The 12,591-nt window shown below is 36.1% G+C and overlaps 1 protein-coding gene across 6 annotated transcripts in view; it reads right to left on the bottom strand.

Annotated features, from left to right (window-relative positions):
* The window catches only part of TEX9 (testis expressed 9), a 218,461-nt gene that overhangs the window by 3,364 nt on the left and 202,506 nt on the right, over nucleotides 1–12,591 (bottom strand). The window lies entirely within an intron of this gene.

The raw sequence follows: 12,591 nt of genomic DNA, 5'->3' as shown, positions 1-12,591 counted from the left end.
AAGTAAGTAGAAACTATGTAAGTAGAGGAACATCTGGTACTTGGAAAAAATGTGAAAGGATGTCTTTCATGCAAAAAGGGAAATGATACCAGAAGGAAATCTGAATCTACATACACACACATTTAAAAAAAAAGTATCAGAAATAGTAACACGTGGTAAATACTAGTAGTGTTTTTCGTTAAAAACTTCTCTTTAAAAGATAATTGACAGTGGGTTAGATTTGGTTGCCAAGATGGCAGAGTAAGACCCTGAGCTCAACTCCTCCCATGGGCACACCAAAATTACAACTATGTACAGAACAACTATTGATGAGAAAGACCTGAATCTAACAGAAAAGATCTTCTCCAACCAAGGATATAAAAAAGGAACCACAATAAGATAGGTAGAAGGAGTGGAGGTGCAGTATTGTCAGGACCCATACCCCAGATGGGCAACCCACAAACGGGAGGCTAATTACAATTACAGAGGTTCTCCCTAAGGAGCAATGGGTCTAAGCCCCACATTGGGCTCCCCAGCCTGTGGGTCTTGTACTGGGAAGACAAGCCCCAGAATGTTTGGCTTTGAAGGCCAGTGGAGAGGAGACCCAGAGGGCTATGGGAAATAGATATTCCACTCTTAAAGGGTGTACACAAAATCTCAAATGCTGCAGGACCCAGAAAAGAAGCAGTAATGTTTGAAAGGAGCCTGGGTCAGACCCACCTGCTAATCACCAAGAGGTTAGAGGCAACTGAAGTTCATCCTTGGGACATAGGCATTGGCAGCAGTCATTTGTGGGAGCCCATTCTATCACGTGGACACTGATGCTGGGAAGCACCACTTCAGAGTCCTCCTCTAGCTTACTAGCAATGGGACATGGCTCCACCCACCAGCCTGTCAGCACCAGTACTGGGAAGCCTCAGGCCAGGCAACTAGCTTGGTAGGGAAAAAGCCCCATCCACCACCAGCAGGCAGGCTATCTTAAGACCCCCTGAGCCCATAGCCACCTGGAACACAGCACAGCCCTGCCCACCAGAGGGCCCAGGACCCTGTCCCACACACACGAGCAGAAGCACTAGCCCCAGGATCCCCAGGGCCTTGCAACCAGAGACCCTGGGACCCAGCTCCACCCACCAGTGGGCTGACACCAGCCCAGGACCACCACAGCTTGCCATGGCAGGACCCAGCCCAGCCACCAGCACTGGGTGCCTCCCCACCGCTAGACCCTGGCCCCGCCCACCAGCAGTCCAACACCATCTCTGAGACACATTGGGACCCTTGGCAAGATTCAACACACTTTCATGATAAAAAAACACTTAAAAAACAAGGAACAGAAGGATTCTATCTACTTCAACATGATAAAAGCCATATATTGACAAGCCCACAGCTAACATCAAACTCAGTGGTACAAGACTGAAAGCTTTCCCTCTAGGAGCAGAGACAAGACAAGGATGTTCACTTTTGTCACTTTTATCCAACACAGTACTGCAAGTTCTGGTCAGAGCAGCTAGGGAATAAAAATAAAAGGCACCCAAATCAAAAAGAAGCAAGATTATCTCTGTTCACAGATGACATTGTCTTGTATGTACAAAACCTTATAGATTCCACAAGATTCCACAATTTATTCATCCGAATAAATTAATTTGGCAAAGTTGCATGATATAGAATCAACACACACACAAAACCAGTTGTTTCTATATACTACTAATGAACATTCCTAAAAAAATTAAGAAAACAATTACAAATATAATACCATCAAAAAGAATAAAGTACTTAGGAATAAAAGTAACCAAGGAGGTGAAATGCTTTTACACTGAAAACTTCAAAACACTGCTGAAAGTATTTAAAGACAAACGAATGGAAGGATATTCTGTGGTCATAGATTAGAAGATGTCAGTACTACCCAAAGAGATCTACAGATTCAGTATGATCTTTATCAAAACCCCAATGGCATTTTTACAGAGATAGATCCATGCTAGCTAATATTTATATGGAATCTCAAGGGAACGCAAATAGCCAAACAATTTTAATGAATAACACAAGTTGAAGATCTCACACTCCCCAATTTCAAAACTTATTACAAATCTATGGTAATCAAAATAGTGTAATTACGGACATAAAGAAATATTTACCAATGTAATAAAGAGCCCCCAAATAAACCCTTGCATATAAAGTCTAATGATTTTTGACAAGGATGCCAAGACCATTCACTAGGAAAAGATGGCCTCTAACAAATTGAGCTGGGAAGCTAGATATCTCCATGCATAACAATGAAGCTGTACACCTATTTCATATCATATACAAAAATTAACTCAAATTTGGTCAAAGACCTACATGTAAACCCTAAAACTATAAACAATTAGAAGAAAATGTAGGGGAAATGATCATGACACTGGGTTTGGTTGTGGATTCTTGGGTATGAAACCAAAAGTACAGGCAAACAAAAGAAAAAAATAGATAAATAGGATTACATCAAAGGACACAATCAACAGAGTGAAAAAGAAACGTACAGAAAATATTTGCATATCATATATCTGATAAAGAGTTAATGTCCAGAATACAGAAATAACTCCTACAAATCAATAATAAAAACACAATCAATAAATGGGCAAAGGACTTGAATAGATAATTCTCCAGAAAAGATATACAAATGGCTAACAAGCACATGAAAAGGTGGTCAACATTACTAATATTTAGGGAGATTCAAATCAAAACCACAATGAGATACCACCTAATAAACATAGGATGATGACTATTAAAAAAAAGCAACACAAAATAACAAGTTGGCAAGGATATGGAAAAATTGGAACCCTTGTGCACTGTTGCTATGGATGTAAAATGGTGCAGCCACTATGGAAAAACAGTATGGTGGTTCCTCAAGTTAAAAATAGAATTACCATATGATCCAGCAATACCGCATCTAGGCAAATATCCAAAATCATTGAAAGCAGAGTCTTTAAGAGATACCCATACACTCAGGTTCATATCAGCATTATTCACAATAGCCAAAAGGTGGAAGCGACCCAGGTTGCTTTATCCAATGAATGGATAAACAAAACCTGTTACACACATACAACGGAATATTCAGCCTTAAAAAGGAATGATATTCTGATACATGCTACAACATGGATGAACCTTGAGAACATTATGCTAAGTGAAATAAGACAGTCACAAAAAGACAAATAGTATATGATTCCACTTAACATTAGGTACCTAGAGTAGTCAAAATCATAAAGATAGAAAGTAGAATTGTGGTTGCCAGGGATCAGGGAGAGGGGGATGGGGAATTATTTTTTAATGGACATAGGTTTTCAGTTTTTGCAAGATGAACAAGGAGTTCTAGAGTTTGGGTACACAACAGTATGAATGTATGTAACACTAGTAAACTGTACACTTTCAAAAATTAGTGTAAATTTTATGTGTAGTGTAATACAAAGGTTTTTTTTTTTAATTCAGAAAGTTCATTAACTCCTCAAAGCAAAAACGTAACAATGTAGGGTGGAGTTTGTGTATAATAAATAAAATGTATGACAACAACAAAAAGGGGAGGAGAGAAGTATACTGCTGAAAAGTTCTTACATTATTCATAAAATGCTTGAAGGTAGACAATGATAAGTTAAAGGTGTATCTAATAAAAGATAAAATGTCCATAAAAAGAAGTGGAGATAATAATCCAGTAAAAGAGATAAAATGAAATTGTTAAAAATATTCAAAAGGAGAAAAATAAGAAACAGGAAGAAAGCATGAACATATAGCAAGTTAATAGAAGAGAACAAATAGCAAGTTAATAGAATAAAACCCAACCATTACTAATAATCATATTAAAGGTAATGGTCTAAGCCTCCTAATTAAAAAGTCAAATTGTCAGATTGGATTAAAACAATAGAAAAACAACTATATGTTGCCTACAAGAACATACAAAGGAGTTACAAATGAAGGGATGGAAAGGACAACACTAATGTCAAGACTAATTAAAAGAAATTACACGATTTCAGGATTTCTTTTCTTTTTTTTTTTTTTTTTTTTTGCAGCATGCGGGCCTCTCACTGTTGTGGCCTCTCCCATTGCGGAGCACAGGCTCTGGACGCGCAGGCTCAGCGGCCATGGCTCACGGGCCCAGCCGCTCCGCGGCATCTTCCCAGATGGGGGCACAAACCCGTGTCCCCTGCATCGGCAGGCGGACTCTCAACCACTGCGCCACTAGGGAAGCCCCAGGATTTATTATAAAGGTATAATAAGACAATGTATTAACATGAAGACAGACATACAGATCAATGGAACAAGAGAGAGATTCCAGCAACAAATCCACACATATCTGGGCAACTGATTTTCAACAAAGGTACCAGGGCAATTTAATAGTGAAAGGATAATCTTCTCAACAAATAGTGCTGCACATATTCCAATAATGAACCCTGACCCCTTATATCATGCACAAGAACTCACCAAAACATAAAAGCTCAAGCTATGCAACTTCTATAAGAAAACCTAAGAGCAAATCTTAGTGACCCTTTAGGTTTAGCAAAGAATTCTTAAATAGGACACAAGAAGCATAAATTATAAAAGAAGAAAAACAACAGATTGGACTTCATCAAAATTTTAAACATTGCTCTTCAAAAAAACTGTTACAGAAATAAAAGGCAAGAGATATTTGCAAAGCAGGTATCTGACAAAAGACTTGTTGTTAGGATATATAAAGAACTCTTAAAACTCAATTATAAAACAAGTCAACTCAATTCTTTAAAATGAACCAAAGAGATAAAAACTAAGGAAATATGAATAAAGTATGGTCTTTAGTTAATAATAGTGAATCATAATAATGATTCATTCATTAATGGTAACAAATGTACCATACTAATGTACATATTAGTTGCAGAGGAAACAATGTGTAGAGATTATAGAAATTCTCTGTACTAATTTCCCATTTTTTATGTAAATCTAAAACTGTTCTAAAAATTAAAGTTCATTTAACAATTTTTTAAAAGAAGAAAAGACTTATACAGACACTTCACCAAAGAAGATACCAAGACTCTCCTGAACAACCAACGGATGAAAGAAGAAATCAGAGAGGAAAAAAAAATGATCGTGAAACAAATGAAAAAGGAGACACAACATACCAAAACTTATGGGATGTAATGAGAGCAGTTCTAAGAGGGAAGTTCATAGCAACAAATGCCTACATTAAGAAAGATCTCTGCATTTTTACTCCTCCCTGCATGTTTAATGTTTTCGACATCGTATTTTACATCTTTTTGTTTTGTGTATCCCTTAACTACTTACTGTGAATATAGATGATTTTACTACTTTTGTCTTTTAACCTTCCTAGTAGCTTTATAACTGGCTGATCTACTACCTTTATTATATGTTTGTGTTTACCAATGAGATTTTTCCTTTCGTAATTTCCATATTTCTAGTTGTGGTCTTCTCTTTTTCACTTACAGAAGTCCGTTTAACATTTCTTGGGAAGCTGGTTTAGTGGGGCTGAATTCTTTCAGCTTTTGCTTGTCTGTAAAACTCCTTCTCTGTCCTTCAAATGTGAATGACAGCCTTGCTGGATAGAGTATTCTTGGCTGCAGGGTTTTTCCTTTCATCACGTTAAATATATTGTGCCACTCTCTTCTGGCCAGCAAAGTTTCTGCTGAAAGTCTGTGGACAATCTTATGGGAGTTCCCTTATACATAACTAGTTGCTTTACCCTTGATGCTCTTAATATTCTCTCTTTATCTTTAATTTTTGTCATTTTAATCATAATGTATCTTGGTGTTGATCTCTTTGGGTTGATCTTTTTGGGGACTCTCTGTTCTTTCTGGACCTGGATGTCCATTTCCTTTCTCGTGTTAGGTATGTTTTTAGCTACAATTGCTTCACATAAGTTCTCTGCCCCTGTCTGTCTCTCTTCTCCTTCTGGGACCCCTATAATGTGAATACTAGCATGCTTGATGTTTTCCAAGAGGTCTCCTAAACTGTCTTCATTTTTTTAAATTCTTTTTTCTTTTTTTGGTTCAACTTGGGTGATTTCCACTACTCTGTCTTCCAGTTTACTGATCCATTCCTCTGTATTACCCAATCTAATGTTGATTCCTTCTAGTGTATTTTTTATTTCAGTTACTGTATTTTTCAGCTTTGTTTGGTTCTTCTTTATATTTTCTAACTCCTTCTTAAAATTCTGTGTTCACCCATTCTTCTTCCTAGTACATTGAGCATTTTTATGGTCATTACCACGAACACTTTATTGGGTAGATTGCTCATCTCCAGGGTTGTTAGAATGTGTTCAAACTTAAGACATCTTCAACTTTCAATATTCACCTGTGTATGTTGCTATATATAAACCTCATGGTAACCACAAACCAAAAAATCTATAATAGATACACAAAAAGAGATAAAGGAATACAAATATAACACTAAGATAGTCATCAAATCACAAGTGAAGGGAGGAAAAGAAGAAAGGATGAAATAAGAACTACAAGGACAACCCCCAATCAATTAACAAAATGGCAATAAGTATGTACCTATCAATAATTACTTTAAATGTAAATGTACTAAATGTTCCAATCAAAAGATCCAGTGGCTGAACAGATACAAAAACAAGATACACACACACACACACACACACACACACATGCTGCCTATAAGAGATTCACTTCAGATCTAAATACACACACAGACTGAAAGTGAGGGGATGGAAAAACAAAGTCTGTAACAAGAGACAAAGAAGGACTACGTAATGAAAAAGGGACAAAGAAGGACATTACATAATGAACAAGAATACATAACACTTGTAAATATTTATGCACACAAACTGGAGCATTTAAATGCATATAGCAAATCATTCCAAATATAAAGAAAGATATTGACAGTAACACAATAATAGCCAGGAGCTTTAACACTCCACTTACATCAATGAACAAATCACCCAGACAGAAAATCAATAAGGAAACACAGGCCTTAAACAACACATTAGATTAGATGAACCTAATAGATATATATAAAACATCCCATCCAAAAGCAGCAGAATACACATCCTTTTCAAGTGCACATGGAACATTCTCAGGACAGATCACATGCTAGGCCACAAAACAAGTTTTAATAAATTTTAAGACTGAAGTCATACCAAGCCTGTTCTCTGACCACAACACTATGAGACTTATAAATCAACTATTAAAAGAAACCAAAACACATGGAGGCTAAACAATATGCTACTGAACAACCAATGAGTCACTGAAGAAATCAAAAAGGAAATAAAAAAATACATGGAGACAGAAACAAAAACACAATGATCCAGAATCTATGGGATGCAGCAAAGCAGTTCCCAGAGGGAAGTTTACAGTGATACAAGCTGACATCAGGAAACAAGAAAATCCTCAAAAACCCTAACCTTACACCCAAATGAATCAGAAAGAACAAACAAAACCTATAGTAGAAGGAAAGATCAGAGCAGCAATGAATGAAACAGACACGAAAGAATGAAAAAGAGAGAAAACAAGAAACAATCAAAGAAATTAAGAGCTTTGAGAAAATAAACAGAATCGATAAAGTTTTAGCCAGACACATTAAGAAGAAAAAGAGAGTGGGCCCAAATAGGTAAAATCAGAAATGAAGTTACAGTTGACACCACAGAAATACAAAGGATCATAAGAGATTACTCTGAATAATGACACACCAATAAAATGGACGACCTAGAAGAAGTGAACTAATTCCTAGAAATATACAGTCTCCCAAGACTGAATGAGGAAGAAATACAAAATATGAACAGACCCCAATTAACACTAATTAGATCAGTAATAAAAAAATACTCCCAACAAACAGAAGTCCAAGACCAGATGGCTTCACAAATGAATTATGCCAAACATTTAAAGAAGACTTAATTCTTATCCTTCTCAAACTATTCCAAAAAACTGAAGAGAAGGGGATGCTTCCAAAGTCATTCTTTGAGGCCATCATCACCCTAATACCAAAATCAGATAAAGATACCACAAAAATAAGAAAATTACAGACCAATAACACTGGTGAACATAGATGCAAAAATCCTCAACAATATTAGCAAACTGCATTGAACAATACATTAAAAGGATCATACACCATGATCAAATGGGATTTATCCCAGGGAGGCAAGAACAGTTCAATATCTGCAAATCAATGTCATACATCACATTAATAGGATGAAGAAAAAAATCACATGATCATGTCAATAGACACAGACAAAGCATCTGACAAAATTCAACATCCATTCATGATAAAGACTCTTAACAAATCAGGTTTAGAAGAAATTTACCTCAATGAAAAACAGACCATATATGACAAGCCCACAGCTAAAATCATACTCAATGGTGAAATGTTGAAAGCTTTTCCTCTAAGGTCAGGAACAAGACAAGTGCCCACTCTCACCACTCCTACTTAACATAGTACTAGAATTCTAGCCAGAGAAATCAAGCAAGAAAAATAAACAGTATCAGAACTGGAAAAGAAGAAGTAAAATTGCATCTATTTGCAGTTGATATGATTTTATATATAGAAAAGTCTTATAGACTCCACCAAAAAACTGTTAGATCTCATCAACAAATTCAGTAAAGTTGTAGGATACAAAATTAACATTAAAAAATTAGTAGTTTCTATACACTAACAACAAATTATCTGAAAAAGAAAGAAAACAGTCCCATTTAGAATTACACCAAGAATAAAATACTTAGAAATAATTTAACCAAGGATGTGAAAGATCTATACACTGAAAACTTTAAGAAATTGATGAAAGAAATCAGATAAGGCACAAATAAGTTGAAAGGTATCCTGTGTTCATGGATTGGAAGAATTAATATTTTTTAAATGTCAGTACTACCAAAGCCACCTATAGATTCAATGCAATCCCCATCAAGATTCTGAAGAAATTTTAAACAGAATTAGGAAAAAAAATCCTGAATTTATATGGAATCACAAAACACCCCAATAGCCAAAGTAATCCTGAGAAAGAACAAAGCAAGAGGCATCACACTTGCCAATTTCAAGCTACATTATAAAGCTGTAGTAATCAAAATTTGTATGGTACTAGCATAAAATCAGAAACATAGACCACTGGACCAGAATCAAGAGCCCAGAAACAAACCCCAGCATGTACAGTCAACTAATATTTGACAAAGGAGCCAAGAATACTCAGTGGGGAAAGGACAGTCTCTTCAGTAAATGGTGCTGGGAAAATTTGATATTCACATGTAAAAAGAATGAAACTAGTCCTATATTACATCACTCACAAAAATGAACTGAAAATGGAATAGAAACTTACATGTAAGACTAGAAACCATAAAACTCCTAGAAGAAAACACAGGATAAAGCACCTTGACATTGGTCTTGGTAATGACTTTTTTGGATGTGATACCTAAATCAGAAGTTACAAAATGAAAAACAGGTGGGACTATGTCAAAGTAAAAAGCTTCTGCACAGCAAAAAAAAAATGATCAACAAAATGAAAAGGCAACCTACAGAATGGGAAAAATACTGTAAACCATACATCTGAAGAGGTTAATATTCAAAACATAAAGAATTCATACAATTCAACATACAAAAAATCAAATTATCCAATTTAAAAAATGAGCAAAGGACATGAATATACAATTTTCCAAAGATTTACAAATGGCCAACAGGTGCATGAAAAGGTGCTCAACATCTCTAATCATTTGGGAAATGCAAAATAAAACCACAATGAGGGGGCTTCCCTGGTGGCACAGTGGTTAAGAATCCACCTGCCAATTCAGGGGACACAGGTTTGAGCCCTGGTTCAGGAAGATCCCACATGCTATGGAGCAACTAAGCCCATGCACCACAACTACTGAGCCTGCAAGCCACAACTACTGAGCTCGCGTGCCACAACTACTGAAGCCTGTGCACCTAGAGCCTGTGCTCTGCAACAAGAGAAGCCACCTCAATGAGAAGCCCACACACTGCAATGAAGAGTAGCCCCCGCTCGCCGCAACTGGAGAGAGCCCACGCACAGCAACGGAGAACCAATGCAGGCAAAAATTTTTAAAAAATAAATAGGTTTTAAAAAAAAACAAACCCCAATGAGGTATCACCTCATGACTGTTTGAATGGCTATCATAAAAAAAACAAAAGAGATAACACATGATGGTGATGATGTGGAGGAAAAGGAACACTTGTGCACTGTTGATAAGATTGTACATTACATTCCAATCACTATGGAAAACAGTTTAGAGGTTCCTCAGAAATTAAAAATATAACTACCATATATCCAGCAATTCCACCACTGAGAATATATCCAAAGGAAACAAAAATACTTTGTCAAATAAATATCTGCACCCCAGTGTTCACAGCAGCAGCATTTGCAATAGCCAAGACATAGAAACCACCTAAGTGTCCAGTGACAGATGAATGGATAAATAAGTTGTGGGATATATACACAATGGAATATTGTTTAGCTACAAAAAAGAAGGAAGTCCTGCCATTAACATCATGGATGGGCTTTTGAAGGCATTATCTAAGTGAAATAAGTCAGAGAAAGTCAAATACTGTATATCTCACTTATGTGTAGAATCTAAAACAACAAAAACAAAAAAATAAACTCACAGAAAAAGAGATAAGATTTGTGGTAACCAGAGGCAGAGGGTGGTGGGAGGGTGGGATTGGATGACGGTGGTCGAAATGTATAAACTTCCTGCTATAAGACAAAAAGTACTAGGTATATAATATACAACTTGATGACTAGAGTTAACACTGCTCTATGGTATATTTAAAAGTTAAGAGAGTAGATCCTAAGAGTTCTCATCATCAGAAAAAAGCCATTTTTTTCTTTTTCTTTTTGTATACATATGAGATGATGGATATTAACTAAATATTATGGTAATCATTTCACAAAATATGTAAGTCAAATCATCATGTTATACATCTTAAACTTAGAATGTTGTATGTCAACTGTATCTCAATAAAACTGGAAAAAGGATATCAAGATGGCAAATAAGCACATGAATATGCTCAACATCACTAGTCATTAGGGAAATACAAATTAAAATCATAATATGAAATACCACTAGGCACTTATTAGAACAGCTAAAATATAAAAAACCGACCAAAGTAAGTGTTGAAGGTATGGAACAACTGCAGCTTTTATACAGTGCTGTTGAGAATGTAAATTGGTAAAACCATTTTAGAAAACAGTCTGGCAGCTGAACGTACATGTAAAATACAACCCAGATAATTGACTCCTAGGTGTTTACTCAAGAGAAATGAAAACACATGTCCACACAAAGACTTACACGTGAATGTTCATGTGGGCTTTACTTGTAATAGCCAAAAAGTGGAAACAACCCTAATGTCTATCAACAGGTGGTATAATTTGGTAGATTTACACCATGTGTAAAATTATTAAAAGTGAACTACTGTCACATGCAGTAACGTGGATGAATCTCAAAATATTTTACTGAGTGAAAGAAGTTACACTTTTAAAAAATATGGAATTCTAGAAAATATAAATGAGTTATCTGAAGATAGGGGTTGGGAGAAAGGCATGATTATAAAGGGTCACAAGGAAACTTTTGGGAGTGATAGATATATTTATTATCTCTATTGTGGTGATTTATCATACGTACACACATAGTCACAAATCATCAAATTTTACACACTTTAAATATGGGCAGGTTTATTATATGTCAATTATACCACAATAAATGTGATAAAATAGAAATAAAAATACATACACTTAAAGATAGGCAAATAAAAAATTGTGAGACAGCTAAAGTATCATTTTGAGGAAAATTTTAGTTTTAAATGCTGTATTGGAAAAGAAGGTTGAAATATCAATGATCTAAGTCTTCAATTTAAGAAACTGAAAAGATTGCAAATTAAAAAGCAAAGCAGGGCTTCCCGGGTGGTGCAGTGGTTGGGAATCTGCCTTCCAGTGCAGGGGACATGGGTTTGAGCCCTGGTCTGGAAGATCCCACATGCCGTGGAGCAACTAAGCCCATGAGCCACAACTACTGAGCCTGTGTTCTAGAGCCCACAAGCCACAACTACTGAGCCCACGCACTGCATCTACTGAAGCCCATGCACCCTTGAGCCCGTGCTCCGCAATGAGAAGCCACTGCAGTGAGAAGCACGCACACCGCAACGAAGAGTAGCCCCCGCTCGCTGCAACTAGAGAAAGCTCATGCGCAGCAACGAAGACCCAACACAACCAAAAATAATATGTAACAATAAATAAATTTATTTAAAAATATGAATATCAATAAATATATTTAAAAAAGCAAAGTAGACAAAATTGTATAAGGAGAATTCAGTGAAAATAGAAAACAGACAATAGAAAAAATTTTTAAAAAGTTGAAAAGATTAACTGATAACTGGTTAGCAAGACTGATCACGAAAAAAAAACCTGACAACATGGATCAATCTCAACATTATTGTGTAGTGAAGGAAGCCAGTCCCAAAGGAGTACATTCTATGCAGTTCCATTTACATGAAAGTCAAGAACACGAATATCAGAACATCCTCCACTTAGGAGGATGGAGTACTTGAAAAGAGAATATAAGGGAACTTTCTGGGGGTGATGAAAATATTCTATCTATTGACTAAAGTGGTGGTTACACAGATGTATGAGCCCAAACTCACTAAATTATAGAT

This window comes from Lagenorhynchus albirostris, chromosome 1 (genome assembly GCF_949774975.1).
Source record: "Lagenorhynchus albirostris chromosome 1, mLagAlb1.1, whole genome shotgun sequence".
NCBI classification, from domain to species: domain Eukaryota; kingdom Metazoa; phylum Chordata; class Mammalia; order Artiodactyla; family Delphinidae; genus Lagenorhynchus; species Lagenorhynchus albirostris.
This window is presented reverse-complemented; position numbering and strand designations above follow the sequence as displayed.